Here is a 26,359-nt window from a genome sequence, read left to right on the forward strand (position 1 = left end):
GTCCAAAACCAGAAAGTTAGCCCACCAGTTGTCCAAAAATGTGCATTATCTGTGCCCCCTTGAGGAGAAGGAGGGAAGATATTATGCCCCGGTACAAGTACAGGGGCAGGGTACGATTTCAGCGCTGGTGGACACGGGATCTCAAGCTACCCTTCTGTCCAGAAGGGCCTTTGCTGAACTGAATGCAGGAAGGGGAGGAAATTACCAAATTCCTCTCACCTCACTTCCTGGACAACTCCAGAACTTTGACGGGAAGGAAATTCCCGTCGAGGGGACGGCAGACTTGGACATTAAAATTGGGCGACACAAGTTGAAACATCCGGTCATAGTTGTGACTCCAGAGGGCACACATTGTTTACTAGGGAATGACCTCCTGAGAAGGTTGCCACCCCTAATAGATTGCGTAAACAAGGTCCTCTGGACCCAGACTAGCCGACCCATAAAATTAAAACAGAGTGTCAACCATGTTAGTTTAAACGGCACCTGCCACATGGTTGAACAAAAATCTGACCAAGTAGAATTTCACTTCCAGAACAACCAAATTCCAGACGTGACAGTAATAGCAGTAGGACAACAGACTGGTGATGGGGGGTCCTCTCTATTTCTGAAAATCAACCTTCCTTCCAGTTTAAAGTGGTACTCCACGCTGGAAGGAAACACTTTGAAATTCTTTACTAATCCACAATCAGAAACTCCCACTCCTATAGTCCAGAAAGATGTGAAATCAGCTCAGAGCCTGGCTGATATTCAGCAAATTGGAGAGCAGTTGTTCATCCCTGTTCAGTTAAATGATGGGAAGGACTCTGTTCTCGCTCGAGTGTGTGTGAACAACGGTAAGAGCTTCATCAGCGAAGCCATGTTCCGCCAACTCCCAAAAGATCCAGCCATTCCCACATTCAAACTGATAGACAAATGGGAAATGGACCTGGAAGCACCCAACTCCAAACATCTCCTGCCAAGCAGGTGTATGCTCAAAATCTCCATTGGCAACAAGAGCATAGTCCACAATTGTTGGGTCGTGCGAGACGTCACTGCCGCTTTTTACTTAGGCAGTGACATTCTCAATCGCTTTGCCATTAGTTGTGACCTAATAAACTTCAAAGCTTGGTCCCGATTAGCGGATAATCCCATGGGCTTTGATGATCCAGAAAAAGCATTTAGGTCAGCTCAATTGCTACCTTATGCAGTTGAAATTCAGATTAAAGAGGAAGTCACCATCCCAGAAAGGACCCGACAATTCTCCCTGGAAGTGAAAGTTAAAAGAGGACAACATTTGAAAAACCCTGATGCTTACATACATCTAAACGCTTCTCTCCAACAGCAAGGGTTGGGGGTAAACCCAACTCCATTAGTCAACATAGAACATGACACCATTCTAATAGAGGTGGATAACAGCGACTTAAAGAGTATTACTCTAGTTGCAGGCACCATTATTGGAATGGCGGTTGATGACCGACATTTTTCCATTGATTTAGGTAATGAACTGTTAGGGCCAATCCCCAAGGACTGCGTTGACAGTGACAGTGAGGACAATACAACACCAGACAGGATTTTTACCCGGCATGGGGGGAACTTCCTGGTGTACACTTCCTGCCCCTATGGTAAGGAAGATGTGACTTGTGACTTCAGGAGGGATGAGGTGATTTTCCAGGTCCATGAGGGCTGCCTTTCCCACCTGAAGCCTCCGGTCCAAATCAGCACTCTGACCAGGGACTTCTCCACCCAGCTGGAGGAGGCCGCGGAGATAGCCAAACCAGAAGTCTTTCCAGGCTTCAGGCAGATTGTGGAAGAGAGAGTCAACCTAGCTGATGCCTGTGTGACTCTGGAACAAAAGCAAAAGTTGAAACAAGTTTTCTTGGATTTCCAAGATCTCTTTGCGGTAGACTCATATGACTGTGGTCGCACTGACATCCACACAACAACAATCCCCACGGACCCTGGCATGACTCCAGTGTTTGTGAAGCAATATCGCTTGCCTCTCGCATCCATGGGGTCCCTTACTGAAATAATTAAGAACCTTGAGTCCCGGGGAATAATCCGTCCCGTCCACAGCACCTTCAATAATCCGGTGCTGGGAATATTGAAGCCAAACGGCCAGTGGAGACTCTGCGCCGACCTCAGGGAGCTCAACAAACGGGTCCATACTTCCCGATGGCCTCTGCCCTACATTGACCAAGGGCTGGCCCAGATCCAGGGGTCACAGGTATTCACTGCAATAGACCTGACCAATGGATACTGGACTGTGCCTGTCAGTAGGGAGGACCAATACAAGCTGGCTTTTACCTTTGGGGGCCAGCAGTACACATGGACCCGGACTCCCTTCGGATACCTTAACTCCGGTAATGAGTTCAATATTTTCCTACATAAGGCCATGCCCGACCTGGGTGCGAGGGGTAACCTGGCTTATGTAGATGATGTCCTCATCAAAAGTTCATCCGTGGAGGAACAAATAGCGGAGATCCGTTATGTTCTGACCCAGTTGAGGGCCGCCGGAGCAAAACTTTCCTTTCAGAAAGCACAGTGGTGTCGAACCCGTGTTAATTTCTTGGGGCATGGGATTACTCCTCAGGGTCTCTGTCCCCAAGAAAAGAAAGTGGAAGCACTTCAGAAACTGAAAGACCTCACAACTCTGTGGGAACTAAGGAGCCTCCTTGGGCTGACTAATTACAGCAGAAAGTTCATTGAGGGCTACGCAGAGATCACCAGACCCCTGATTCATCTCCTGAAGGGGGGGGTCAAGTGGGAATGAGGTCCAGAACAATCTGAGGCAATACGGCAGCTCAAAAGAAGCCTCTCACAAGCGCCTTGCCTAGCTCACCCTGTCAGAAACAAGGAGTTCTTCCTGGAGACGGGTTTCTCTAATACGTGCTTGACGGCAGTATTATACCAAAAGCATGACAAGGTCAATAAAGTAATCTCCTATGCGAGCAAAACTTTATCCTCTGTGGAGGAAAAATTCAACGATTGTGAGAAGGCACTCCTGGCAACGGTGTGGGCATTGAAGAATTACCGCCCGTTTATCCAGGGGGAACACATCATAGTGGAGACTCCACACCAGCCTCTGCAATATCTCCAAAGTGACAGAATCCGGGCCGGAAATGTGAGTAATTCCCGAATTACTTCCTGGATTCTGTCAATGCAAGGCTTTCCTGTGGAGGTCAGATATGGCCAAAAGAAGAGGAGTCCCCTCGCGCAAGGTCTGGCTGACTTGCATGATTGTGCCAGTGAAAACTGTCTCGAGGACGAAAGTCTAAAAATCAAGGACAACACTGAGGCATACCTTAATTCCCCACACAAAGTCTTTGAAGACGACAAGTGTGAGGGAATGCCCACTGTCTATGTGGATGGATGCTCTTACCATGTTGACAACGACGGGGAGAAAGAACTGGTGGCCGGCGTAGGGAATGCATGGGTGAATGTGTCCCCAGAACCCTCCGCTGGATACAAAATTGGTCCCCGAAGTAGTCAGGTGGCAGAATTGATGGCTGTGCATCAGGCCATCCTCACTGCTGTCCAGCATCAACTCCACAAACTGGTCATAATCACAGATTCGGATTATGTACGGAACGGGTTCGTGGAGCACCTGGTTAATTGGAAAACCAGAGGCATGTTATGTGCTAACAACAAACCCTTGAAACATGGGAAGTTGATCCAAAACATTGATGATCTGGTCACCTCGAATGAGATGACCATCTATTGGAAAAAGATCAAGGGTCATTCCAAAGTAGAGGGACCAGACAAAACTGGAAATGACTTAGCTGATCAGCTGGCCAAAACCGGGGCCATCCAAGGGGATCTAATTGAGATTGAGTCCCTGTTGGGGGAAATCCAGGTCACTGCTATCACTAGGTCCCAGACAAATGCTCACAACGACCTTTCAATTGCACAATGGAGTAAGGAGACCCCTGATGCGGATTTGATTACCGCTTAGAAGAGGGATCCAATAATTGGTAAATTTTACCAGCACCTTGAGGACCCTGAGAACTTTCCCCTGACGGATACCGATTACATTGGGAAAGAGGACCTAAGAGTGTTGATGAAATGTCCAAAAATGTTCCGAATCCAAGACGGTTTATTGGTAAGGAAATCCAAAGCTGGCCACGATCAGTGGGTGGTTCCTACCTCATTCCGAAGCCTGATGTTAAGTCACGCCCATGATGCGGCCACCGCCGGTCATAGGGGGTTTCACACAACACTGGAAATCTTAAGAGAGGTTGCATACTGGCCACACATGAGGCAGGACCTCGACCAATACTTGAGGGGTGTCTTGTGTGTGCACAATTTCAGCCATCATCCCTCACGCACCGTGCGCCTCTCCAAAAGAGGGGGATGACACTGCCATGGTCAGATTTACAAATCGACTTCGTAGGCCCCGTGATTCGCTCTGCTAGGGTGAATAAGTACATGTTGACTGTGACATGTTTGTTTACCAAGTGGGTGGAATGTCTCCCAGCCCCAAACTGCAAGGCAGAAACGGAAGCTGCCTTGATGATTAACCACATCTTTTCCCGTTTTGGTCTACCTCAAAGGATTTAGTCAGACAGAGGTAGCCACTTCACCAGTGAAGTAATGACAAAGATGTGAGAGATACTGGGGGTCAAAAGGAAGTTGCATATTGCTTACCGGCCAGCTTCTTCTGGGGCAGTAGAGAGATATAACCGAACCATTGTGAGCATATTAAAGAAGTTTGTGGCAGATTCTGGGCCAAGTTGGGATATCCGATTACCTCTGGTCCTAATGGCCATCAGATCTACCCCTTCATCTGCAACCAAAATGTCACCATTTGAGTTGATGACTGGGCGCAAGATGGTGCTTCCGCAGCATTTGCTCTACAGGACCCAAGAGCAGACACTAATAAATGCCTCCACAACTCATGAGTATGTGGAGAATTTAAGGAAACACCTTCAACATGCTTTTGCTTATGCTCAGCGGAATCTAGAAAGATCAGCTGATAGCATGAAGACCCACTATGACCTGAAGACTTCCAGGAAGGAATATCAGGTGGGGGACCGGGTCTATCTATACAATTTCCAAAGGAACCAGGCCAAACAGTGAAAATGTTTGCCTACATGGAAGGGACCCTTTGAGATTATAGACAAAATCTCCCCTGTGGCCTACAAGATCCGCATCCCCAAAGGCGGTTTGGCAGAGGGGAAGACAAGTGGGTCCACATTAACCAGTTGAAGTGTTGCCATCCCAGGCACACTCTGCAACAACTGGAGGAATCCTCTGGAATCCTAGAGGGTACTGTCTCAGATTCATTCAGTTCTAACTTAAAATATCCTACATATCGCCTATCAAATTCTGAGTTTCTCAATGTGGGTGTTTTTGTTTTTGAATGCAAAAAGAAATGTGCATGTCCATATGTTTTGACTATAAATTTATATGCCACCCCACTATATCAATGGTGGGGGAGAAATGTCCATGAATAGGTATTGCCGCTCTTCCTTTGTCGTCCTAGGAGAAAGAAAACCTGGAGACGGGCCAAGGAGGACGATCCGGAGACCGGGAGCAGAGAGGCAAGGGGCCTGGTGTACCGCCCAATATTCCCATCAGGACCGGCGAGGAGAACCGATCGATCAGTACCGGATGGAGGAAAAGATGCTGAACTGTGCCATCTATTGGAAGAAGATGAGGAAACATCCCAGGTCTTGCAAGTTCCATCAGTGAAACAGAATGGCCATCGCAAGAGGGGGGCTTGTGGGATGTTTTTATCCATGCATCCGAGCCCTACCTCAAAACTGTGCAGTACTGACATGGAAAAAATCATGATGGCCAGAGATTCCCAGAAAATGCCCAGGGAAGTGCATGAATAATAGGCTGCCACCCATTTTGCTGATGTTATGGGCACAGAAGGGCACTGCCTAAAACCACCATTGGACTACCCACACAGTAGCCTGAAACCATTTGGAATGGCAATGCTGATTGCCAAAAGCAACCTAGAATTGTGGGGAATTCATTTTCTTAAATCCCAAAAATGGGTGCATTACCAGTACTCACACTATCAGAAAGCCGGCGGTTTAAAACAACACCAGACATTTGTGTAAAACTGAATAGATGAACCCAAAGCAGGCCAAAGAAAGACTTACTGAGAGGTGGATACAATGTAAAGTTATATTCTGAAGTGACTTGAAGGTTTATAACAAGACTGGCTGAGCTGTGGATTTCAGCAGTTTAAGTAAATTTGGACTGAAAGACACTAAAAATCTAAATGTTTAAAAGAAATGAGTGACCTACTTTTGAGTGTCACATAGGTTTCAATTGTTTAAATGTCATAGTTTTAAACTTAGAATCAGCATTCTAGCTGCATATGTAAAAATGGTTAGTTTTATTTGAATGCAGAAAACTGGGTAACTAAAAGTGACATTAGCTGGGGCCTGGCTTAAGGAACTGGATTCTGCTTGACAACTTCCCCCCAATTGGAGTGAAACTGGATCCACAGCAGTTCCCAGGCCTAGCTGCCTTTTGCTGTTCCCACCAAAAGGGATATGACACTTCTCTGATTGAATTACCAAGGGACTGCTAGAGACTAAACATAGGACCCAGGCAGAGGGTTTATTGAGGTGGCCATAAATGGCTTCCTCTTGAACAATGGGCCTTCCAGGGCCCAGGCAAATGTTTTATTATGGGGGCCGTAAAAGTGGCTTCCTCCTGGAAGGAAAGGGGAGGAGCACTGCCTGTGAGAGCAAGCTGGCTTGGCAGAACTGGAAAAACCAGAAATTCAACCTTGTGCTGGGGGGGAAACCACACCCCTTTGGAGCCAGAATATGGTTTTAGAAAAAGATGAATAACTCATAGTACGGACTTGTCATAATTATTTAAATGATACCATAATTCTTGTGATTTTTCTGCCCACATTTTAAGAGGTTTTTAGAACCGGTGGCATGATCTGGGGGCAAACTAGCAGTTAAGAGGGTATTACTTAAAATGTATGCATGTTAAAAATCTGACACTTCATCAAGTAATGTCCATACTCCTTGCGCACATGTGTATAAATTTGGGGTAATGTCCGATATTACGAAACCAATTAAAAAGTGCAAATGTTGCCATTTCTGAATGCAAGCTCGCAGGAAGAGCAGATTTGGACAGGGTATACCTCCTGTGATATGTGATGGGTGCATGTAATTTTAAACAAATGTGTACCTGTGCAAATATGTCTTTTGGGTCAAAATATAGATTGTGTGTAATTTGACAGGGGTGGGTTCTCTGTACCATAAACAGACCTCATCATGATGACACTTCATTTCATTCCCCCAATCAAGGGGAAGAGGATGAAGTGGCCAATGACAAGTGGAGAGGGGTAGGGCCTAGGAAGCTAGCCTTTCCACCCATTTTCAAAACATATAAAAGCAGACAGTCAGGACAGATAGGGACCTTCAATTCCATTTGCTGCAGGACGCTCTGCCGGGAAAATCCATACTTTACCTCCATCAACCTCCAGAGAGCCAACATAAAGACTTCAATCTATCCACCTTCAGAGACCAAGACTTTACGTCAGAATTTGTAGCAGAGAGGTCCACTACAAGCTAAATCCCTCTTTAGCAGGTCTCAAATCATTGCCATTATCACAGCCAGGCGAGCTGTTTCAATTCTTTGCAAGAACTCTTGCCATTTGCCAGAGAGCAGTGTTGTATCCAGAGAGAGACCAGCTGAACCGGAGACCGCTGTATCCGGACCCACAGACCTGATCAGAACCAGAGACCCAGACCAGACCAGCAGAGTAGAGCTGACCCCGACGCTGTGCGCAGAGACCGTCCGTGGCGAGTGAAGAACACCTGACCAGATCCGTGGCGAGGCCCATTCTATTTCTAAATATATTGTGAGTACGTAGCAGAACTGTGCAGAACCAATCTCTTAGTTAAAATAATATAATTCAATCTATTTTAATCTAACCAGAACTGTCTCCTAACTGTCACCTGTCATTTGCAAAGCTGTCACCTGTCATTTCTAGTTGCTAGCTGTCACTTGTCACTTTGAACTTTAAAATTTCAAATCTGAAAAACGACCTTTACCATATCGCTCATATCTCCGTGACCGTTTGTCTTAGAGACTTGCAGTAACTTTCCTCTGAAAGCTGGGAATCTTGGCTTTTCAACGAACCTAGAACCGCATTCCTATTCTCTACACTTTTGCCGCAATCGCGAAAAACGCACTCAGGAATTTTACCGCGATTTGCAAATTTCTCCACGTGTGAAAACAGCAGCTTCCTTGCTTTCCTTGCTAAAAATTCGTTTGCCTCTTAAGAACCATCCCTGAATCATTGCTAGAGTGAGCCTGGACTAATATTAACTTGATACCACTCACCCTGAACCTCTAGAGGGAATTAAAAGCATTTTAGCATATTTTTCACTTCATTGCCAGCACATATAAAAGCATTTTGGGGCCTGTGTTTCAAACTTCTGTAGTCTAAGCTTGCTGGGGTGAACTGAATTACATTTGATTGCATTTCTGAGAACTGTGTGCTTTCCTTCCGTTTCCTTGCATTGCATAAAGGGGGGAGTGGATTGCCAGAGAAAAGTGATTACATTGTTTTGTTGAAATCATATTGAGTATTGTCGGTATTGCATTTCATTCAACATTGCATCCATCTGAACTTATATAAAGTATTCTCTACCACCTTATTCTTCTGTTCCTATTCACAAGTGTGCTAGTGCCAGACTATCCATTATTAATTACTGCTCAGATTAAGTGTGATATTCAATTATTAATTTATTATAAAATGTGATATATATATATATATATATATATATATATATATATATATATATATATATATATATATATATATATATTGTTTAAATTCTCAAATAAACCTTTTAACTTGCAAAACAGAACTACTTCTTGACTCAGTGGGGTCAGGGGGATTCCAAGAGAGGGGTGTTATATAGGGGTAGTCATCCAGAACGCATGAACTGGACATAAAGATATATCAATAAGGGTTTCCATTCAGTATCCCAGACTAGGCATTGACTTAGCTGTAGTGTTGAATTGAATCATCTTACACTGCAGTGTATCATTTTATGTTTAAGTGATTATGATGGTCACAAATCTGGTCTTTCAGAAGATAACGTTGGACATTGAGGAGCAGCAACGTGTATCCTTTAAATGTTTTTGCATTAAGTTTGTGTTAACAACCTAGTTTTGTAACAGATTAAGGATTGACAAGCATGGGAGGTGCAGGAGAATTTTGTGTGTGGATATATGCGTGCAGGAATTGAGGTTCAAATCTAAAATGTATTGGATTTAACACATTTGAGGAATTTTAGGTTCAAAAGGACCCATTTGGACATTCTGAACATGCACAATATGCATATGCATTAAGTTTGTGGTACCAACCGAGTTTTGTAACAGATTAAGGATTGACAAGCATGGGAGGTGCACGAGAAGTTTGTGTGTGGATATATGCGTGCAGGAAGTGAGGTTAAAAGCTAAGATGTATTAGATTTAACGCATTTGAGGATTTTCAGGTTCAAAAGGACTCATTTGGACATTCTGAACATGTACAATATGCGTAGATGTGTGCAAGTCAGTAGCAGGGTGTGAAAGAGGTTAGAGTAACCTTTGAGGGATTGCAAGGTAGGCTGCAGCCAACATGAACATGTAGGAATAAATGCGCATATTTCTTGGTTACGCCATAAGGGCTGTGTACGCAAATGTCACTATGAAGTTGAGTTGTTAGGCAGTGTAGACACAAGTGTTTGTGGGTGAGTGCCACAGAAGTGCAAGAACATAGTGTATCAGAGTGATTGTGGGTGAGTGCCACAAAGATGCAGGGTGTCACATAAACTGGCCATGGATTTTAGGAAATGTAATTATATAGTTTGCTATTGCTTTAATGGTGAGAAAAGAAGTATATATATTGTGCAACATGGATTATTAGGATGGTAATTTCTGTAAAATGGTAATGGAAAATGTTGTTTTATGTGACTCATCTATGAAATGGGTGCACATGTGTAAAACATGTATTTTGCTAAGAGTCAAAGAGGTCGAGTGTTGGGTAGCACCCAGAATATGTATTGTATGTGGGTGAAAGTGCCACACGGGTTTGGAGGTAGTGACTCCAGTGTATATGTAAGTATGAGTGTGGTTGAGTGAAACCACAGCTGTATGGGTGGTAGCGCCGCCATTAAACTAGAAAAATGTGGTGAGTGTGCCACAGCGGTCTGGACGGTAGTACATCCAGTTGTGCAGGGTAAAGGGGGAGAGCCTGCGTGACCATTTGGGTATGTTAGAGGTGTGTGTGGTTAGGAATACCACAGGTGTTGCGGAATACCACAGGTGTTGCTGGGAGGTAGCGCCTCCAAGCATACTCTACTTCCCTTTCAAGCATAGCAGTGAGAATGTATGCGAGTTGGGAGGTAGCATTTCCAAGCATAACAGTGAGGATTTATGTAAGTTTTCATCACTCCATAATGGGATGCATTCATGTTCCCTCATTGTTCCAGAGTGGCTTTATGTGTGTAGATTAGGAGATTAATGCTGAGTACCATTCTCCATTAAAAGCCAGGTTTTTGAGAGATGTGAGGTTTGGGATGTTATGAAATAGTGTAATGGGTGAAGTGAGGTTAGAGCGAGAGTGAGTCAGAGAAGATGTGAAATGGGGCAGCACCCACAGTGTGTGTAGCCTGTGGATGTGCTACAATGAAGTGAGGAGGTAGCACCTACGTGACTATAGTGGAGGTAGCACTTCCGCGAGTACAGTGGAGGTAGCACCTCCCACATGAGGAGTATGAAAGTATTTTTGGTGGTAGCACCTCCGCCAGAGTAATTGGGGGTAGCGCCTCTGCCAGAGTAATAGGAAGTAGCACCTCCGCCAGAGTAGTTGGAGCTAATGCCTCCGCCACTGTGATTGGAGGTAGCGCCTCCGCCAGAGTATTTGGAGGTAATGCCTCCACCAGTGTAGTTGGAGGTGACGCCTCCTCCAGTGTATTTGGAGGTAGCGCCTCCACCAGTGTGATTAGAGGTAGCGCCTCTGCCAGTGTATTTGTAGGTAGCACCTCCGCCAGTGTAATTGGAAGTAGCGCCTCCGCCTGAGTATTTGGAGGTAGCGCCTCTGCCAGTGTAATTGGAGGTAGTGCCCCTCCAGAGTATTTGGAGGTAAGACCTCCACCAGTGGAATTGGGTAGCACCCCGCCAGGGTCCCAGTGTAGTTGGAGGTAGCACCTACGCCTGTGTAATTGGGGGTAGGGCCCCGCCAGAGTATGTGTAGGTAGCGCTTCTGCTTGTGTCATTTGGTAGCGCCCTGCCAGAGTATTTGGAGGTAGCGCCTTTTCCAGAATACTTGAAGGTAGCGCCTCCGCCTGAGTAATTGGAGGTAGCGCCACCGCCAGTGTGATTGGAGGTAGCGCCTCCGCAAGAGTATTTTGAGGTAGCGTGTAGCGAATCTTCTAGAGTATTTTGAGGTAGCGTATCCACCAGTGCGATTGGAGATATCACCCCAGATGCTTGAAGGTGTAGGTGGGTGTGTAGGGTTAGTGGCCTACAGAAGTAGGGAAGTAGGGAGAGTGTCCCTCAGAATTGATATTCCCCATGCTGGTGATGGATGTGGAAAGGAGGGGAATGTGCTGTGGTGTGTTTGTCCGTGTGTGTTGACGTTTGAGAAGAAGGGAGATATGTTGGGTCTATTTGGTGTATCTGTGTGGGTGCAGTGTGAATCAGTAAAGGAAGGAGATGTGTTATATCGTGCCTGAGTGTGTTTGTAATGTTTATCAGTAAAGGAAGGAGATGTGTTGTGATGAGCTTGTCTCTGTATGTGAAAGCTGGTGATGTCATGTGGAGTGTTGCCTTGTGAATGTCGGAATGTTTACCCAAGGATTCCACACCCAGCCAGTTAGCGCTCCCCAGCCTGGGTGATTGGAGCCAGTGTTATGTCCTGTCCAATTATGTATATAACTTCATGTAACTGTGACTTAAGTACTTGTAATAAACATATAAGTAATCCCAAGAAGCATGGAAGTCACTTTACAACATGCAACTTAACCATAACGTCCCGTTAACAAAGTTTTGTCTGTGAATTTCGTAGGTTTTTACCAGTGCACTCTAATGTGCTACAACTTCCTAATATTACCCCCAATATATTAGCATTTCTGAAAGTTTCAAGTAAAAACTGTGCAATTCCCCACCTCTGAGCCACATTTTTAACACTTCTATTAACTTTCTGCAATTATTTAGCACCGTTTCCTGTTCGTCGACATTCACGGACATCTGACATTGCCGCAAATATTACGGATAGTATCATATGACCATGCACGCACGTGGCATGATGACATTTCCGTGAACGGGTCCGGACTTCGCGAACTAGTCCATGCTTCGCGAACTAGTCCATGCTTCGCAAACAGTTAAAAACTTCATTTTCAGCTGATTTAGGAAATTTCAAGTAGAAAATGTACCCTTGCACAGCTCCTAGACCTATCCTTACTGATTTTACATCTGCAATCCAGGAAAAGAACATGCTTGGAACAATATTGGCACAACTACCATTTAACTTAAAAAATGGCATTAATCAAGGGGATCACTCATCCCCAGGAGCCACCACCACCACCATCTGGAGGGCCTCCACAATGGAAAAAGCAAATATGCAAAAAAAATCAACAGGACCAGGAAGATGAGATAGAGGATAGGCCTACCACTAGCACCCAGAGAGAGACATGGGTGTGGCAGTTTTCTTACCACCATTGGTATGTACCGAAGTCTAAGGTTACAAATGTTAAATGTTCTAAGTACAACAGTCGCGGACATCCTGGGCAGTACTCCTACGGGACCACCTCCCTGCGAACCCACACCAAATCCAACCACTGGGATGCTCTCAGAAAGGGTGTTGCTTTTTCAGGAAGTAGTAGACCGCTACTGCCACCACACAGGCCCCTCCTGTGGGGCAGAGATCCAATCAGCTAACGTGAAAGCCATTAAAGAAGCTGTTGATCCTTCTTTCCAAAACAACAGTACTCTGTGTATACTGCAACACAGCACTCTGCAGAGGGGAGCCATTCTGAAGTACTTTTGAGACAGTAATCAAGGAGCATGAGAAACATTGCCCCCTACCTTACATTTCTTGCATGCCCAACATCTTGCCCTATTCACCTGCCCCTACCTATCTGCCCTTCCCTCAATTCCCTCCCTCACCTTACTTCCTGGCCTTTCCTTCAAAATAAATACAAAAAAGATACATACAAAATTAAAAAAACAAAAAAAGGTTCCTTTAGGAACCACCTTTTCACAGTTAAAAAATAAAACTACATCTTGTAGACTCCATCTACTTTACATTTCCCAGTAAAGTAGTTAGACTCAATAAGAATTTCCAACATTGACATTAACATTTTGTATTATGCTCATGGAAATAATGGACAAAAATGACAAACAGAAACAATTTTCTGTACAAAATACTTTTCTCTAGCATACAATAAGAACAATAATCCATGCACCTTTTAAACTATCTGTGGTATCCACAGTCCCCTTTTCAGGCCATTCATCATTAAAACACCTGGATGGCACGTGCACTCCATCAGCAGAGGACAGCTCTTCTAACCTTTTTACTTTTATATTTGTAACACTCCCTCAATGCCTACTTTGAAACAGTCACACATCCATCCACCAATCACTGCCAAAAACTATACATATAACCCTATCAACATATTAAACTTCCACACACCAACTGCCACTTAACAAATGCACATATGAACTGTGCAGTGAGAGAAGAGCATAAATAAAAAAGGCACTGTGAATAGGCAAGTGCTCATGTGAACCCAGGAGGGAAGTGCCAAGGGATGGAGGTTCGGCAAATGAAAGGTTGCTATGGTAGCCCCGCTGCCCAGAGCTGACACAGTGGGGGTAGGATGACTGGGGAAATCTTATGGACCACCCTTCAGTGACAGAGGCCATCCATTTGATTTAAAGGACTTTCTGATATCAAAGTACTTATTTCAGTAACCTAAAAATTCAGTAATGTGAAATGATGACTGGTTAAATGTCATTTTTGCGACATTAAAAAAAGACATTGTAGGTTCTTCTGACATGTGGTGGACGCAAATGCCAGGAAATTGTCATTTCTGGGGAAAGCGTACGTGGTACAGTTTCGCCACTTAATGAAAATATGCCCAGTGAGAATATGTATATATGTAGACAATTGTAGAATTTTAGGTGAGATGTTTTCCATGGAAATGGCAAAAGATTGCCAGAATGACTAAACAATATTGCACAAACCTGGTGTTTGGACAGAAATGTCCCTTGTGAAATACAGAATCTGCCTATCTAATTTTCCTGATGATGACATTTGTAAATATAAGTGTTTTGCTCCATAATTGATTTTGGCAAAGGTAACGTTGGTAGAACAAGGCACATTGTAAAAAATACACACTAAAATTGAGTCACTTCCTTCAGTCCATTCTGCTGACAGGGAGGTGGCGACATCCACAGGCTGACCTATCCGATTCTTAGAGGTAGGTCTAGGTTTGTTCTACCCACATCATAAAATTCCCCTGATTTCATCTGGCCTTTATAAGGAGGAAGCTTAGGGGGAGTCAGGACGTTCAAAAATCCAAGATTCAAAATTCCAATTCAACATCCAGAGATCCAGACATTCCACATTCACCCTGGAAGATTCCAGATTCCAGTGCCAGGCCAGGGGCAGCTGATAGCAGATCCAGCCAGAACCTCTTACCCAGTCGAACCTCTAATCCAGAAGTAAACCCTACAAAAATCCCAATAATTTAGGGGAAAGGGGGAGAAGGCTGCTGAACCCTTTTGGGCTTATCCTACTTTGCCCAGCTACCTGTTTGCCCAGCTACCTGCTTTTCCCAGCTGAAGCGCCCCACTGTCTACTGAGACCAGACTTTGGTTGCCCTGCTGTGTCCCTAGAGGAGAGCCAGTCTGTTGCCCAAGTGACCAGATCTTTGCCCCCTGTCCCGAGACCCAGCTGGCTGTCAAAACTATTCCATTCAAGTGTTTGTTGTAAGTTTTTCCCTCCCCCAGTAACCAAAAACTGCATCCCTTGCCTTGTTACCTGGTATTATGTCCAATCCCATAGAAATCCTATAAATACCCTAGTACATTCTTAAATTGTCAGAATCCTTTCTGTATCATGTCCTTAGGAAAATCCGAAGTAATCTCCATGTGTTAGCACCATTCTTTCCAAATCATTTCAGTCCGTTGTACAAGTCCTTAGTACTATTTTGAATTATTTAATTAATTCCCATATAGAGCTGAACGCGGCGTCGATAGGTTGAACTTGCAAGTAACCTCCTTGCGTACTGTGTCTTTCTTTAACTATCAGCCATTAAAAATATAGTTGCAGTAAAATCAATCATTTTTCTAACAAAACCGAGTTGCCTGTGAAAGTGTTTCCCTTTTAAAAGCTGATTTTTCCTTTCCCTTTAAGAATCCCATACTGTCATCCATCCAGAGTTACCCTTTCACTTTCATATTATACCTGTGATGTGCCTTTGTCCCTTAGTATTAAAACTGCATTCCGATTTTGTCGGTTTAGCTAATTTTTCAAGCCGTTTTGCCATTTTAAACCAGTGAAATGTAGCAATTGCAATTCTGCCACGTGTGATTCTTGCTGCACTGTGATTCCTTAAATAGTCGATTTTTCACACTGTATGCCCGTTGTCTAGTACCTTGCCTTGTAGCTTGCAAGTTTTCCTGCTTCTTTGATACAGCCATACACATTCCTGCCTTATTCATTCAACCGCACATGTAAAACAACTGTTTAGTAATTCCAAGTGCTATTTTGCTCAATTTTCAAGGGAGCTCAATCCAATTTTTGCCTCCCATTCAGGGGTGGTAGGTCGGATTTTCAATCCGATTTTTGCATAGTATACCTGCCTCTTGTTACTCCTCTCCACCGATACAATATCTGGCTAACAGATGTTTGAGGGAGTGTTGCAGGGGGAATGCTTAACTGTGGTGGCATTTAAAAGCACTACTCTGAAGTAATCTTGCTTTAGTCCAATTGTGCATCGTATATCCTATTCTATAAGGTTAAACTGATTGTATTATATCATTTCCCTGTGTAATTATCACCACACTGGTGATTGCTGCCCTATATTGAATGTGTTTTGATTTTATTCATAATTAAAAATAAATAAATATTCTATCATTACACACCGGCCTGGTTCATGGTCCATTGCGACATGGGGTGTACGTTAAGGGGCGTGTGGGATGTGTTGGCTGACTTCTCAAAGCTGAATCCAAATTAATACATTTAAAGCATTTTGATTGTGCGCTGCATCCCTGGCCAGTATAAAGAGTCCTGGTCTGGAGTTTGACGCCTCTTTAAAATCATTAACAACACAATAAGCTTTAGTTTGCATTTTTCACCAGTTGTTGAAATGGAATGGATTCACATTTAGGTATTGATACATAGACAAAGCGCTCGTTAGGGACTTGTTCCTGAATTACATAGTTGCAGAGAGTGCATGCATGTTTCCACATGTAGGAAATCTGAAAAATTTAATTTATGGGTATGTATTTGCTTTCCAGGATTTGTAGTAAGTACATTAGAAATTCCTGTGGATCTTCTTGTCTGTTTAACTTGAATTTCACCATTCCAGCACAGTAGTCCAATGCCTGACTTTTTCCTGAGACACTGTAAGTGTTGTCAGGATTATTTGTTGCATTTCTGTGAAGGATTAGCATTTGTAAACACTACTGGTCCGAGCCATTTAAATAAATGTTTTCAACAATTGCTGGCATTTAGAATAGAACATTCATTGCAACATTTGCATAGCAATTTACACCAGTTGTATTGGTAAATTTGAAGGGACCAGGTTGTTCTATGTTTGAGTACTTGATGGATGTGCATGTGCTTTCTTTGCAGAGGTACTTTTCTTTGTGTGTGGAGTTGGGTATGTATTGTCCTTTTCAAGTCCATTGTTCTGTGTTTTAGGTAGTGGATGCAGTTTGAACTGATTATAATTCCTTTTGTGGTACTGTTGGGAAATCATGTAGAACTTCTGATTGAATGAGTTTTCTTTTAAAACCTTTCCGCTTTTGAGGAACAGAGTACATTTTGAGATGGGGTGTGTAGACTGCAAGTAGTCTATTGTACTCTATGATGCATGGAATGACAGCGCTGACTGCACTTCCATCAAAATTGACTAGATATAGTCCTTCAAGTGTACGTAGGCATGCCACTGCTGCGTAACTCATGCCTTCTTTAAAGACTTTGCTGCCAATATCAATTAATGATTGATCTAAGGTTAGACCTTGCAATTTATGAATAGTCACTGCATAAGCTAGCGACAGAGAAAACTGTTCTCTGCGTACATATGTGTCTTTGAAAAGAAGGAATTGAGCTGTTGTGCATCCTATCCTTTTACTTCTGAAAGTTTGTCAAACTGGACGTTGACAAACTGAATGCTATGTCTGGACTGCCAACAACTGTTCCAAGTGCGCCATTCACTAAACCTTGCTCTATGTCAAGGTTGTGTCTACAGTTAACACATAATGTAAAAATGGTCTCCAAACCAGCTGTGTTGGAGATAGAGTTTTCTACGTTATTTAGTCGTGCTGTGGCTTGTTGACATATAGGTATTGTCATACGGTGTACCGCCAGTTTGTCTGTGGAGTGAATTTCCACTAATGGTTGCATTTAATTTTTCTGCATTGTTGCATTGAATTGTGCACAACTTGCTCCAGTTGGCATTAAGGACATACAGTAGCCATTTTTGTGAGCTAATTGTTTCATAACATCAGTAGCACATGTTTTATGCCCAAAGAGCTCATGGATGCATCTGGTATTCATGGTGGACTGTGCTTCCTTTGATAGTACACCAATCCACATGTTTTTTTAAATGTTGGAGTAGGTGAGGTCTGCAGACTGACGCATGTTTTCAATTAGTACTCTGTATTGGAAATGTGCCAGAGATTTACATTACCAATGCTTCCAAGACTTTTACGGCACAGTTTGTCTACTAAGGTTTTAAAGATAGGTTAACCTTTTACTGGTGTTAATTGAAGGAGATCTCCGAAAACAATGACATGTTTTCCTCCAAAGAGTTCTATTTTGAGGACCTCTTGCAATCTGAGGTGAATCAAAGCTAACATTAGGTTGGAAACCATGCACACTTCATTTATTAGGAGCATTTTTATTTGTTTCAAAATGCTGCGTAGCTGCATAGCAGCATATGCTGAGAGTTTGTAATACTCTAATTTGTTTTGGTGTTCTACTGGAAGCAGTAGCAATCGGTGTAAAGTGACACGACCTATGTTGTTGGCAGCTAAACCTGTGGGGGCGGTTACAAACAGGTTGTTGTTTGTTAATTGTTGGAGGAATTTACTGATAATTTTTATTAAGAATGTTGTTTCTGCACCAGCTTCACCACTTACATATAGCAGTACAGGTTTGTAGTTTTCACAGGTACAAGTTTTAGTTTTGTGCTGTATAACATGTTCAATTTCTTTACTTACTTCTAGAAAAATGGTACGCTGCTCGTTGTTTAGTGGGGATTTTAGCACAGCAAACTCTTCTGCAGATTGCTCAAACTGACACATGGTGGTCTTTACTTCTGTCATGGCTAATTCTGCCTCATTTTCTATGAGTGGCTGTGCAAGTGGTTCTTGGCTTCTGTCACAGAAGGTTCACTGCTCTCAGGAGTGTCTACATTTAGTTGTGCTTGAAGTTCTTCTTCTTGTAGGCATTCATTGTCCAATATTGTTTTGTACCGTGAATAGTTTATATCTGTTATGGTACTTTCACTTGCATTGAATGCATCTTCATAGGAGGCTTGGGTGGCTAATAACTCTTCTTTTCTCCATGGTTTGAAAAGTTGCAGTAGAGCCATGTAGTACAGTTCTTCGTGTTCAGGAGTTTTTAATGATAATTTCATATGATTAATCAGGCTGCGTTTGGTAAGTTTTACCAGGCTGCCTTCACAACTTTCCACTGTGTATCTACCTTTTCTCTCATATGGTGTAATGTTATTTTTGTATGAGAAGTTTTAGGCTATCTGGTAGAGGCAGATGGTTTCTAAAGTATTACTCCTGTTTTGGTAGTATGTGTCCAATAAGTTGTTTTTCAACATGTCCTGGCTGTTGGGATCATTTTTGGCTATTGTCTCTATGTCTTCGGATAGGAGAAACAAAGAAATCAAAAATACCCATTTTGTGGAGGAAATCAGTGTCCGCCAGTTTGAAGGGGAAGAATCCTTGGAGGATTCTGGGAAGAAAATCTTCTCTTTCAGGGACGGGGGAATTCCTCACAAAGAAAAATGTGTCCCAAGAGATCAGAACTTAAAATAGGTAGGTGTGGAGACTGATTCAGAATCACCCATCCCTGAACCCCAGAATGGTCTTCCAGAAAATAACATATTAAATGAGGGATTCCCCTCACAAACCAATTCTGGGGACTGCCTCCAAGAAGGGGGTGGGGTGGGCAGCCAAGGATCAGAGGAGAAAGGTGATTCCCAAACCTCACAAATCAACTGGTGACTTCTTCCAAGAAGGGGGGCAGCCCAGTATCATAAAAGGAGCGATACCCCCCCACACCAATTCTGGTGACCACCTCAAAGAAGGGTGCGGGGCCGCCCAGGATCAGAGCAAAAAGGGGATTGCCAAACTTCACAAACCAATTCTGGTCATTGCCTCCAAGAAGGGGCGAGGGGGCAGCCCAGAATCAGAAAGGGAGGGATCCCCCTCACAAACCAATTCTGGTGACTGCCTCCAAGAAGGGGAGGGCAGCCCAGAATCAGAATTCCCAAACAGCCCAAACCAATGATGGAGACTGTCTCCAAGGAGGGGGCGGGGCAGCACAGAATCAAGAGAGAAAGGGTAGCCCAAAACTCCCCAAATATCAGAATGCCAAATTTTGCTTTAATATTCCCAAACTCCAACACAGAATACTGTCCAAAATCCCACAGTGTCGGAGTCCAAAATAAAGAAGTTAACCGCCCAGCTTGCTCAGAATGCGCATTACCTTTGCCCATTGGAGGAGAAAGCAGGTAGATTCTACACCCCCGTCCGAGTGCAAGGGCAATGTGCATTTTTAGCACTGGTGGACAAATTCTATAGTCACGAGTGATGAAAGACCAGATCAAAACCCAGCCAAGATTCAGAAGAAGGGTGAACAGCTGTTCCTCCACATTCAGTTAAATGAGGGGAGGGAGTCTGTTCTCACCAGAGTTGGCTTGAATAGCAAATAAAGTTTAATCAGCGAACCATTATTAAGGAAACTCCCAAAAGACCAGACCCTTCCCGTTGTTGAGTCAGTTTATCAGTGGGTATGGGGTCTGGAAATTCCCTGTTCCAAACATCTCCTTCTTAGCAGTTGTATGCTAAAAATGTCTATCCCTGGTAAAAGCATAGAGCATAATTGTTGGGTCGTGCAAGGTGTTCCCTCTGCCTTTTACATGGGCAGTCATATCCTCAAACGACTCGAAAATAATTTGGATCCCTGCAAATGCCAAGCCTGGTCCCAACTGGAGGGTAACCCCCAGGGCACTGGCAATCCTAAAGAAAGCCTTCCAGTCAACCCCATTGCTACTGTAGGCAGTTGAAGTTCAGAAATGGAGAGGAGATCACCATCCCAGGTCTGGCCCTACAAGAACTGCATCCCCAAAGGAGAGCTGTCAGAAGAGAAATGGTTCCACCTTAACCAGTTAAAAAGTTGTCACCCCAGACACACTTTACAGCTGATTGAAGAGCCAAAGGAGAGTCAAATAGAGGAGACACCTGGAGAATAAGAAGAAAGAAGAAGAAAAAGCAGAAAGGAATAGGTAGGTCCATAGGTATATCTATGTAACAGGGAGTACTTTTCTTTATTGTTATTGATCACAAAACTATGGTGTAAAAGTTCAATCATGTCTTTGCATTTTTGAGTAGTTTGTTTGCTGATATTTTTCAAGTACCCTGAGAAATGTAAATGTATGTTTTATTCCAATAATGTCAACCTTCCGGGAAGACTGTCAGTGAAAGATTCTAAAATGTGTCTTTTTCTATCTTCTACTAGAGTACTAATTCCATTCCCTCTTAGACCGAGAAGGACCTCCCCGTGGACCTGTAAAGGGAAGGAAGGAAAGGGGGTGTCGCTCCACACTCTAAAACGAAAGACAGAGGGAAGATCTGGGCGTGTCGCTCCACACTCTCCAAGCAAAGACCGAAGGAAGATATTGGCGTGCTGCTCCCAGATGAAAGAAGAACTCCACTCGATGAACCCCACTTTGGCCTACTCTCCCTCAACAAGAAGTCTCGGGGAAGAAGAGGGGGTAATCTTTGGGGTACATGTACCAGCCCAGCAGAACGTCCAGTGCATCACCAAACTGCATTTTCAGCAGTTACAAAAATATTCACTGCGCTGTGTCGGCTGAAGCAAATATTCCTTGCATCAAAAATGCGTTTTGCTGTTACAAAAATAATGGCTGCGCTCTCTCTACCAAGCACATATGGGGCGAGATGGAACCTGGAACACCCTGAGAATGACTGCAAGTGTTTTCTTCATGTGGACAAAAGAAAAGAATTCAAAGGAAGTGCTGCTATGATGCCAGCTCAAAACTTCCCACTGAAAAAGAAAACATTATTTGTTTAAAATGAAACGCACTGATGCCATTTCCATTTTTGTCAACATTACACAGTTTGGTTACAGTAAGACACATCTATGTTCATCCATATTCAGGTTGTACACCAGCAAAGTAGGGCAGTCCTCCTTGAAAGGCTTTACATGTCAAGTAAAATCTGGGAAATAGCATAAAAATTCACTCCAGGCCGTACGGCAAGCGTTTTCCTTTTGCAACAAAATAACACAGACAACCTCTGCACAAGAAGCTCTCCCTCTCTCTTTGCTTATGTCAGTTTCAAAGAACCCTTGTGTTGAAAAGATTCCTGTGTATTAGAAATTGACTAGGGCTATGGAAATGTTCAGAATAAAGATGCGAGGAAAAACTGCATTTGTAAAGTGACATTCAAGAAAAATTAACCCGCATGTAAAATGGTGCTTTAGCCAAGCAGGAAAATGCTTTTTGAAAGGGAAATGTTAAAATGATGCCCTGTGCTTGCACAGAAATGTGATGGAAGATGTGGATTTGCTCTAAAATATACATGATATTTACTCCAAAAAAGACTTGGTTTCTGTTTAAAGAAAGGGAAATAAATACATAAATAAATGAATAAAATTACTTTGAGACCAGCAGAACTGGTCTGGCAGACACTGGCGTCAAAGGGCCCTGCCTCCCATGGAACAGAATGACCTTCCCCAAGTGGACCAGCCCCATGGGTACATAAAAGGGGGCAATGTGTGGGATGTGGTGACCTCGTCAGACTTCCTGGCATTTCTCCAGCAAGGAACAATGGATCTGGGGAACTGGCTTTGTCACAAGCAAGCGTGAATTCCTGGTGACACATCTATTCAGCTGCATCTGCCAGAATTAAAGGTTGCTATAGTAGCCCTGCTGCCCAGAACTGACACAGTGGGGGTAGGATGAAATCTTAAGGACTGCCCTCCAGTGACAGATGCCATCCATTTGATTTAAAGGACTTTTTGATATCAAAGTATTTATTTCAGTAACCTAAAGAAACAGTAATGTGAAATTATGACTGATTAAAAGTCATTTTTGCACCATTAAAATAAGACATTGTAGGTTCTTCTGAAATGCAGTGGACGCAAATGCAATTAAATTGACATTTCTGGGGAAATCGTATGTGGTACAGTTTGGCCACTTAATGAAAATATGCCCAGTGACAATATGTATATATGTAGACAATTGTAGAATTTTAGGTGAGATGCTTTCCAAGGAAATGGCAAAAGATGACTTGGCACTTGGACAGAAATGTCCCTTGTGAAATATGGAATCTGCCTATCTAATTTTCCTGATGACATTTGTAAATGTAAGTGTTTTGCTCCATAACTGATTTTGGCAAAAGTAACTTTGTTAGAACAAAGCACATTGTAAAAAACACACACACTAAAATTGAGTAACTTACTTCAGTCCAATCTGCTGACAGGGAGGCAGCGACATCCGCAGGCTGACCTATCCGATTCTTAGAGGTAGGTCTAGTTTAGTTCTGCCCACATCGTAAAAATCCTCTGATGTCATCCGGCCGTTATAAGGAGAAAGCTTAAGGGAAGTCAGGACATTCAAAAATCCAAGATTCAAAAATCCAACTCCACATCCAGAGATCCTGACATTCCACATTCACCCTGCAAGATTCCCGATTCTGGTGCCAGGCCAGCGGTAGCTGATAGCAGATCCAGCCAGAACATCTTAACCGGCTGAACCTCTAATCCAGGATTAAACCCTTCAAAAATCCCAATAATACAGGGAAAAAGGGGGAGAAGGCTGCTGAACCCTTTTGGGATTATCCTGCTTTGCCCAGCTACCTGCTTTGCCCAGCTACCTGCTTTGCCCAGCTGATGTGCCCCGCTGTCTACTAAGACCAGACTCCGGTTGCCCCGCTGTGTCCCTAGAGAAGAGCCCCGCTGTTGAGCAAGTTACCAGATCTTTGTCCTGTGTCCCAAGACCTGGCTGACTGTCCAAACTATTCCATTCAAGTGCTTGTTGTAAGTATTTCCCTTCCCCAGTAACTAAGAAATGCATCCCTGGCTTTGTTACCTGGTATTATGTCCAATCCCATAGAAATCCTATAAATACCCGAGTGAATTCTTAAATTGTCAGAATACTCTGTGTATCCTGTCCTTAGGAAAATCTCTAGTAATCTCCATGTGTTAGCGCCATTCTTTCCAAATAATTTCAGTCCGTTGTTTAAGTCCTTAGTAGTATTTTGAATAATTCAATTAATTTCTATATAAAGCTGAACGCGGCGTGGATAGGTTGACCTTGCAAGTAACCTCCTCGCGTACCGTGTCTTTCTTTAACAATATAGCCATTAAAAAAATAGTTGAGGTAGAATCAATCCTTTTTCTAACAAAACCGAGTTGCCTGTGAAAGTGTTTCACTTTTAAAAGCCGATTTTTCCTTTCCCTTTAAGAATCCCATATTGCCATCAATCCAGAGATACCCTTTCACTTTCATATCATACCTGTGATGTGCCTTTGTCCCTTACTGTTAAAACCGCATTCCAATTTTATCTGTTGAGCTCATTTTCCAAGCCGTTTTGCTATTTTAAATCCGTGAAACGTAGCAATAGCAATTTCGCTACGTGTGATACTTGCTGCAGTGTGTTTCCTTCCATAGTAGATTTTTCACACTGTATGTCCGTTGTTTAGTACCTTGCCTTGTAGCTTGGGAGTTTTCCTGCTTCTTTGATACAGCCATACACATTCTTGCCTTATTCATTCAACCGCACGTGTAAAACAACTGTTTAGAAATTCCGAGTGCTATTTTACTCATTTTTCAAGGGAGCTCAATCCGATTTTTTCCTCCCATTCAGGGGTGGTAGGTCGGATGTTCAATCCGATTTTTACAGTGGGAATTCCTAACTGTGGTGTCATTTAAAAGCACTACTCTCAAGTAATCTTCAATTGTGCATCATATATCCTATACTAGAAGCTTAAATTGAGTGTGTTCTATCATTTTCCTGTGTAATTATCACCGCACTGGTGATTGCTGCCCTATATTTAATGTGTTTTGATTTTATTCATAATTAAAAATAAATAAATATTCTATCATTACACACCGGCCTGGTTCATGGTCCATTGCGACACGGGGTGTTCTTTAAGTGGGGTGTGAGACGGGTTGGCTGCCTTCTCAAAGGTGAATCCAAATTCATGAATTTAAAGCGTTTTCATTGTGCGCTGCATCCCTGGCCAGTATGAAGAGTCCTGTCTGGAGTGTGACGCCCCTTTAAAATCCTTAACAACACAATATGCTATGGTTTTCATTTTTCACCAGTGGTTGCAGAGAGTGTATGCATGTTTCCACATGTAGGAAATCTGAAAAATGTGTAATTTATGGGGATGTTTTTGCTTTCCAGGATTTGTAGTAAGTACATCCGAAATTCCTGTGGATCATCTTGTCTGTTTAATGTGAATAGAGGAGATAAGGGCAATAAAAGGTCCCTCTTTTTGTTTTAGGGGGGCTTGACTCAAGAAGGCAAACTACATATAGAGAGTAACAAAAAAGAGTCACCAGCTACCCCTGTTCAACTACGCATTAACGGTAGGTATGGAGAGCAGCAGGCTAGGTTTAACAAATACTAGCTGAATGTGGTCACATAGAGGCAGGAGAGATTAGGGAAAAAGCTTAATTAAGTCAAAAGTTTAGACACACATCTAAAATCTGTAGGTTAACATACACAAAATTGGACCTTAAAAGACACATATATGCCCGGAAGGGCGACAAGGAAATTCCAATATTTACACTCCACATTTAAGTGAGGGGGTTAGTAGCATAGATATTTGTGCAAGTTCATATACTATTTTCAAATAATAGTATGCTATTGTTGTCGACACATAGACGTGTTGGTGTTTCTGGTTCGGGATGTAAATTGCCTTCGAGGAAAGCTACAGATTTTAGATGTGTGTTTAAACTTTTGACTTAATAAAACTGTTTTCCTAATCTCTTCAGCCTCTATGTGACCACCTTCAGCTAGTATTTGTTAAACCTAGCCTGCTGCTCTCCATAACTACCGTCAATGTGTAGTTGAACAGGGGTAGCTGGTGATTCTTTTTTGTTACTCTCTATATGTTTAACATGAATTTCACCATTCCAGCACAGTAATCCAATTCTTGCCTTATTCATGAGACACTGTAAGTGTTGTCAGGATTATTTTTTTCATTTCTGTGAAGGATTAGTATTTGTAAACACAACCGGTCCGAGCCATTTCAATAAATGTTTTCAACAATTGCTGCCATTTGGAATAGAACATTCATTGCTACATTTGCATAGCAATTTGCACCAGTTGTATTGGTAAATTTGAAGGGACCAGGTAGGTCTGCGTTTGAGTACTTTGATGGATGTGCACACAATTTCTTTGAAGTGGTACTTTTCTTTGTGTGTGGAGTTGGGTATGTGTTGTCCTTTTCAGTCCATTTTTCTGTGTTTTTGGTAGTTGATGCAGTATGAGCTGATTTCAATTTCTGTGGTGGTACTGTTGGGAAATCATGCAGCACTTCAGATTGAATGAGTTTTCTTTTAAAACCTTTCTGTTTATGAGGAACAGGGTATTTTGAGATGGGGTGTTTACACTGCATGCAGTCTATTGTACTCTATGATGCAAGGAATGTCAGCGCTGATGCACTTCCATCAAAATTGACTAGATATAGTCCTTCAAGTGTACATATCTGCCAGTGCTACATAACTAATGCCTTCTTTAAAGACTGTGCTGCCAATCTCAATTAATAATTGATCGAAGGTTAGACCTTGCTTTTATGAAAAGTCACTGCATAAGCTGGTGACAGAGCAAACTGTTCTCTACGTACATACATGCCTTTGAAAAGAAGGAATGAGCTGTTGTGCGTCCTATCCTTTTA

The sequence above is a fragment of the Ambystoma mexicanum genome, chromosome 7q, assembly GCF_040938575.1.
Source record: "Ambystoma mexicanum isolate Mex_15411 chromosome 7q, UKY_AmexF1_1, whole genome shotgun sequence".
Lineage (NCBI taxonomy): Eukaryota > Metazoa > Chordata > Amphibia > Caudata > Ambystomatidae > Ambystoma > Ambystoma mexicanum.